We start from the raw sequence: 7,606 nt of genomic DNA, 5'->3' as shown, positions 1-7,606 counted from the left end.
ATATAGTAGTTAGAGCGTTTTTTTTTTTAATTCCTCATCGAAAGTGCTTCTTTTTTGGAAATTCATCAGAATCATCTCTGGAATCTATTTAAAATTTTATTTATGATGGAAAATAACGAAAGCCAGTTTATGACAGTTACAGAATTTTATCATGGAAATTACAGGCAACGCATATTAAAAAAAAATCTCGATGGCTTTGTATCTAATATTTCCGATGAGATATCTAATCGGGGCTAAAAAAATAAAATGTGAAAAAGTAAAATTTGGTATAAAAATACTTGATCATATACTTATAAGGAACAAGAGGATGTATGTCTCTATGTCAGACAGGGTTAAAAAGCTTGTCAGCGGTATTCTAGCGATCAATCTTAATTTATGGAATTTATAAATTTTAAATTTTGTTTTTTAAATGCATATCTCCCCAACCTCAGGACGGTTGCTGTTTAAATTTCATACCATCAAATATTCAGGCAACGCAGTCTAGCTTTTAGAGAAAGGCATAAGATTATGTCAAATTCATGAACTTCGAAGAAACATGCTTAGATGAATGTCAAAGAGATAGTAGATGTCTTCACAAGAATCTTACCTTCAAAGCCTTTAATATCTTTAGGGATAATAATATTTTACAACTCTCCTGTTTAAGTTTACGTGATGAAAGTCAAGTAGGTGGTGAAAAATATCGGATACAAGTTTTGATTTATTCAAAATTTCAATCCGTCACGACTTACATTACAAACTCTGTATTATGTTGTTTTTTACTTTTTACTGTTTATTACGTTACTGTTTGTTATTATTCAGTATGCGTTATTTTACTTTTTAAACTTTTAGCAAATTATTTTTATTTTAAGCAAATAAAGTCACATCTCCTTATCCTCTCAATAAACCTTAATTCATTGACTTTTACATAAAAGTAGTATATAAAGCATATGTTTTAAAAGCTATGCTCAAAGCATAACTGCCTGTCTTAAAATAAAACCTCTTCCTGTATAAACAAACCATATTATAATAGCATTATAATATTTCAAGGGAAAAGCATAATTGGTAGATAATTGAAAGCTACTTTGGTTTGACGTTCCAAATTCCACGATTCATTCCTTATTATAGGAGATATTATATTAACGGATAACCTCGATTTATAAATGTATTTTCCAAGAATAAACTCGATTATTGTTAGCAAAGTCGTCGTGAATCGTCGTGGAACAATTTATGCTACATTGATTTCTCATTTCAATTAGATATAATATCTATATTTTTTCTGTTTAAAGTTTGATGAGAAACTGTCCATTATCCACCTGGATCACCTGATGATAATTGGTTACTACCGGCGATATAATTAGTCTTTGAAAAAATCATAAATTCTTTCTTACAAGTACCGCCTAACTTGTGAACCAAGATTTCTGGCGCACTCGCCCTTCTAACCAAAACTTGAGCTAAATAGACTATAACAAGAACTTTGTTTGCAAATTAGATTTTTTGTTTCTGAGGAAAGCCAGAGAAAACATAGATTTCGAATTTGATGATTTATTTGAATGTCACATCACTTTTCTTAAAAACGTACATTTTAATGACGCACACAAATTTAAATTTTACAGTGTAAATTCTAATTGTTGCAGTAAATTACTACACGAAACGGTAGTCCATTATATTCAAAATTTAATTCAGATACAAAATTAAAGATAATGCTATGTTCATAACAATAACAAGAAAAGTAATACGGACTAAACAATACCAAGGATTTTACTTAATTAGAAAAGGCTTTCCGACTCAATAATTAGGTCGTACAAATGAGAAAAATATATTTTAAACACACAGCAACGTTAACTGGAAATTTTATGCAACAAAATGTTTTTATATTAGATTTTATAAACAGACTTTATCTTCCCCAAAGATAATTTTGTTGGGCTTTTAAAATGGGTATTTACTAGGAACAACGCCGCTTACGATACCCCCGAGATTGCAACGAGATAAAACTGCTTTCAGCGATATCTCTCCCGTACACTGAGACTAAAATAAAACAATAATGGTGTTTATGTGTGAAAATAATTACGTAATAAAGAAAATTTGGGTTCACGTGAAATTAAACGCTATCGAGATACGATTAAAGTTTATGATTAGACGGCCGTAATTCACATCCGAGTAATAACATACATATGACGGTAATCCCATAAATTATATTACCTATCTCTTATAAATAACTTGTTTCAAATGTGTATTAATATTTCTCATCCAATGGTACATATCATACGGATATTAAAGCGTTAAAAAATATACCTGCCTATCTGCAATATTTTGTAAGTATGAATTAGTCAAGATACGATTATGTCAAGTGCTTAATATTTTGAAACCTAATCAAGAAGAGGTAGTTTTTAGAAATGGCAATAGAGAAAATAAACCTTTTGATAAATGATAAATACCTTTTATACACTTCATTATCAACTTGTTAACTACCAAATACTTCAATGCAAAATATAACACTTTCATGACATAAAAAAACCTTGAAAGAGTGTTTTCGTCTATTTTACGAATTCATACTATTTTTGGTTCAATCTATTCCACAAGTTCTGTTTCTAACTATCCTTTTCTGGAGCATTTTATTAATTTATTTCCAAAATGATTTTCATAAAATTTTACGAACGCGATGTTCGCCACAAACCGTAAGGAACGGGATTATATTAAACGTTTAGTGATTTAGATCAGCGGAGCATTCTAAAACAACAGGTTCTGGTTAGTAGATGTGCTCGAATAAGGGTTTATCCTGTCTAAGTTGGTTTAGATTACTCCGAGCGGAAAATTGTGTATTATAATGGGTTAAGTATTTGATACGGAGAAGAAAATATCATTTTCCGCAAATAGTAATTTTTATTTGAATAATAATATTATGACTTTATATTTTAACACTCGTGCCATTCGAAATTTAAATATTTTTATTACAAAAGTACATTATGAAATTAAATTACTTTAGTCGCGATTGAAGGTTTTATTTTCTTTAAATAACTTGTATTTGATTGTTCCACTATAGACGCGAGATTATATTACTCCGGTTATATAGACTCAAAAAGAACAGAAATGTTTTAAAATCACTTATTGTATCAATTGTTTGTTCAGATTGTTCTAAATGATGTCATAATACATACATTCTTTATTCAAGCAGACTCATGAAGTACATTTGATTTGTTATGATACAATATTATGTATATTAAATATTAAACTCCGGTTTCGGAATTTCGATACCACCGAAAATAAATAACATTTTAACAAAAAGAAAAACCGACTTCAAACAAAACAGTATTTTAAAACAAATTAAAATGCACTAAAAAGTAATACAAATAATTGCATATTTAACACAGTTTGAGAGTCCTCCTAGGTAAAATGAAATGAAAAATATTAGACTACTTAAAAGTCGATTTACGATTATATAACGTAGTTATAGTTATTGTTATATTTGGAGCCAGTGTCAGCCACGGGTACCCGCTTCAACAATCAAAAGAAAGAAGCGATACGAGCCTCTTGATTGACCCAGTATAATATCGTATAAAAGGTAATTTGTTAGAAACATATTTCTTAAAGTATTCTCGTATTGTTTTTTGATAGATGTAGTATAGGTTGGCTGACACCGACTCCAAATATAGCAATAATTATAATTACATTATATAATCGTAAATCGACTTTTAAGTAGTCTAATATTTTTCATTTCATTTTACCTAGGAGGACTCTCAAAACTGTGTTAAATATGCAATTATTTGTATTACTTTTTAGTGCATTTTAATTTGTTTTAAAATACTGTTTTGTTTGAAGTCGGTTTTTCTTTTTGTTAAAATTTTATTTATTTTTTGATTTTAAGTGAAGCTGATGTAGACTAACATTTTTTTCTTAATATGGATAGATTAAGCGTGCCGTTTATATGAATCAGAAACTACTTCAGGGACAATTTCAAAAGAAACTTTCGAATAAAGCAAAAATAGACTTTCGAAAATGCGGCTTTAATACGTCATGCGGCATAAACTACGAGGTATCACCCTTGAATGAGCTGTAATCGACCTCAGTAAAAAAACTTTGCAAAAGAGCTCCTCGTATGCTATGTCGTACATCATATGACATCACATCATATACACAAAATTTGATTAAAGACAGAAAGAAATTCTGCCCCAAATCGCACCCTAACTGTAAGCCGTTTAGGAGTTCCGTCAATACATAGTATAAAACAAAGTCGCTTTCTCTGTCCCTATATCTTTAAAACTACGCAACGGATTTTGATGCGGTTTTTTTTACTAGATAGTGTAATTCAAGGGGAAGGTTTGTGTATATAATAAATGAACAATATAGTAAAGAAACACTGACAATTTTAGAAGTTTGCAATGTGATTTCGTAAATAAACAAATTCTTTAGTATATTTAGTATCAGTATTGCACCCGTGAGAAGTCGAGGCGGGTCGCTAGTTGATTATAATATTCGATTATGACAATTACATGAACATAACCACATTCCGGAAGGTGATTCAAATATCCAAGTAACCCATAAATAAAAGATTCGACCGAGTATTGCTAACGTGCTCCTCAGAATTGTTTCGTTCCCTCCCGTTCCCTTAATTTGTCATGGATCCTGTGCTCAGAACCTTAACAAACTTTCATCAAACTACCCTTAAAGTATATCCTTTATAATAAAAAAAGGATCATTAAAATTGGTTAACGTGATTTAGAGTTATTCACCTATTTGTCGCGCATATACATAATGCAAATTTAACACTTATGTCGTTTTCATACGGATACCATCATCGGAAAAAAATAAAAAAAAAAATGGGACCCCACGGGAAGCACTACCTTTCAAACAAAAAAAAAATTATCAAAATCGGTCCACCCAGTAAAAAAAATATGAGGTAACAAACATAAAAAAAAAAAAAAATACAGACGAATTGATAACCTCCTCCTTTTTGAAGTCGGTTGATAAACGCCAAGAAACTCTATAATTCAAATAACGAACATTATTTAGTTGACTTAAAGTATCGATTTGTGCCGTTAATACAACAATTATAAATTTTATAAATTCAACTTTTTAATTTGATTGATTTGTTTTTATAAACTTTTATTTTGTCATTTATTCATCGTAAGTTAAAAATTTCATTTTCCAATGTTGTCGTAATTATTATTATTTAACGCCGATTTTAGTAACATAACTAAAAGCTATTACTCAATTATTGTTATTGGAACTGTTAGATGTTGTTAGTTGAGAATTCTTTATTCTTTAATAAAATTAATTAAAAAATAAAAATAATTGATTCCTTTTCCTAAGATTTTTGGGAGTGTTTTCTTAACACCGCTAAAAGATCACTAGTATAATTTAAGACACAAGATTGTCTTAATTATAAACTTCAATAAAATTTAAATATGTTAAAACCCTTACTCATAAACAACCCCTACCAAAAGTCAAAGAAAAGCCAACAAGTTCGAGGAAAATCCGCTATTAATTTGACCCAAAAAATGAAAAATGACCAAACAAGATTTTAATTAAAGATCTTAGATAAAAGCTCGTGACAACAGGCTCCACTATTATTACAGTAAACGTCACATTTCCGCGACATTCATTGGCCAGCGTGCCTGTAACGTAAGAGCTCATAAAAAGGATCAGAGCCAGCTTTGCGGGCTCGTGGGGCAAATGAAATATTTTTCTTTACGCTCGTTTGCAGTACGAAATTTCTCCTCGGGGTTATGAAAAAGTACGCACGAAGGGATCTTCCGAGGTGCTTATTCGAAACTATCCCTTTACGTTTTAAGATTCAGAACATAACGCCGAATGTAAAATGGCAATGTAGCACTTTGTATGGGACGTTTTGTATTTCTTTGATGAATATTTTACTCTCAACCAGGAAGCTCAATGTTGGATTTGCATGTTTTTTCGTATGAACGCAGTTACAAATTATTTTAATGCACTACTATAGGCTTCCAAACCTCGTTTTAACCCTTAAGGGTCGAGTTTCGTCTATACCTGTTCTTAGTGGATGTCTACACCCTATTAATAACTACCAGACAAATTGCAGGTGTTTATCAAGTAAGTGTTATAGTTTCTGCGATTTATTGGTGGAAATATACATATTATATCAATTAATATCATCAACTTACATTTTAATGGTGTAGCTTTAATTACTCTAAAACAATAAATAGTCACAATAATAATATAATCACATTATATAATAAGTTTTTTTTTAAAAAATAAAGTACCGTCTATAGACCTTTATTTTTATGCTCCATGTAAAATACGAATAATTGTTTCCTTGGACAAATTACTATTAATATCAATAAAGTATTATTGACTTCTTATTCGGAAGATTGTGTATATCGAGGACAAATAAAATTATATACCGCAATATTGATATTACTTCCTATTATTATTTCACACGTCCGTCGTTTCTTGGTCCAGTAGTTGACTTATAATTATGATCGCAGATCCGATGTCATAAGTTCGATTCACGGGCCTAATTTTCTATGTTTTGTTGTTTTTCTATTGAAATTCATATCGACTTTGACAGTTCCATTTTTTTTGTGTAAAACCATTGTTTCTAGTCAAATTAAATCGAATCAAAATATACTTTATACAACTACGAATTTACAAGCACTTTTGAATCTACCGAAAAGAACCGACAAGAAATACAGTGGTTACTCTTTTTCGATATTAAAAAAAAAAACTGTGCTTAAATGGGACAGTTATATGAAATCAAAAGTTACAAATGGGTTTCCGTGCTCAATTCAACAATGTATATTTTTCATTTAAAATAATAAATTCCGTAATCTGTTCATTAAAAACAGACTTATTAAAAACGTTTAATCACGAACGATTTATATAATGTAATAAGTATTTTTACGTCAATATTGTCACCCTTAAGCCTGACAAAGCAGATTACTAGTCATTACGGGTCGAAAACGTTCTAGGGACAGCTGGTAATCATTAAAATTTGCGAAAGGACGATTTAATAAATTAAAACTGTAACAGAAAACAGACATTGGTGTTCAAGGACTTCTTTATGATAGGCTACCTTTCCAACTTGGACGTATTATAGTGCACAAGTGTAGGTGCAACACTGGGTCACTCTCCATTACTTCATTCTCATCTAAACTTACAAACCAACGGTTATGAGACGTGTTTGTAAAGAGTTTTTAATATAACTAATTCATTCACTTATAACAAAATTGGAGTGTCAGTTTGTAATATATCAAAACAACGTTTTTTTTACAATTTTCGTGTCTGTATGTCTGTCTATTTGTTCCGGTTAATCTCTGTAACGACAGGACCGATTTTGACATGTTTTTCATTGGCAGACAGCTATACAATAAGGATTAACTAAAGTGTAAAAGCAACTTTTTTTGTTAATTTCAATCAGAACTCGGGCCCAGCCAGTTATTATATACATAGATGACGGTTATCAGAAGCAAAATGAAACCCATATGTACTATAAATATGGTGAATTGTGGATAATCGCCATTTCCTCCGAGCTTTACTTCATTTTTAACCGACTTCAAAAAAAGGAGGAGGTTCTCAATTCGTCGGGGCCTTTTTTTTTTTTTTCACATTCTTAAAATGTATTTATAATTTTAGTCTTGTTCTTGGTGTTGTAAGA

The sequence above is a fragment of the Vanessa cardui genome, chromosome 1 (assembly GCF_905220365.1).
Source record: "Vanessa cardui chromosome 1, ilVanCard2.1, whole genome shotgun sequence".
NCBI lineage: Eukaryota > Metazoa > Arthropoda > Insecta > Lepidoptera > Nymphalidae > Vanessa > Vanessa cardui.
The sequence above is the reverse complement of the archived record's forward strand: the minus strand, read 5'-3'. Positions refer to the sequence as shown.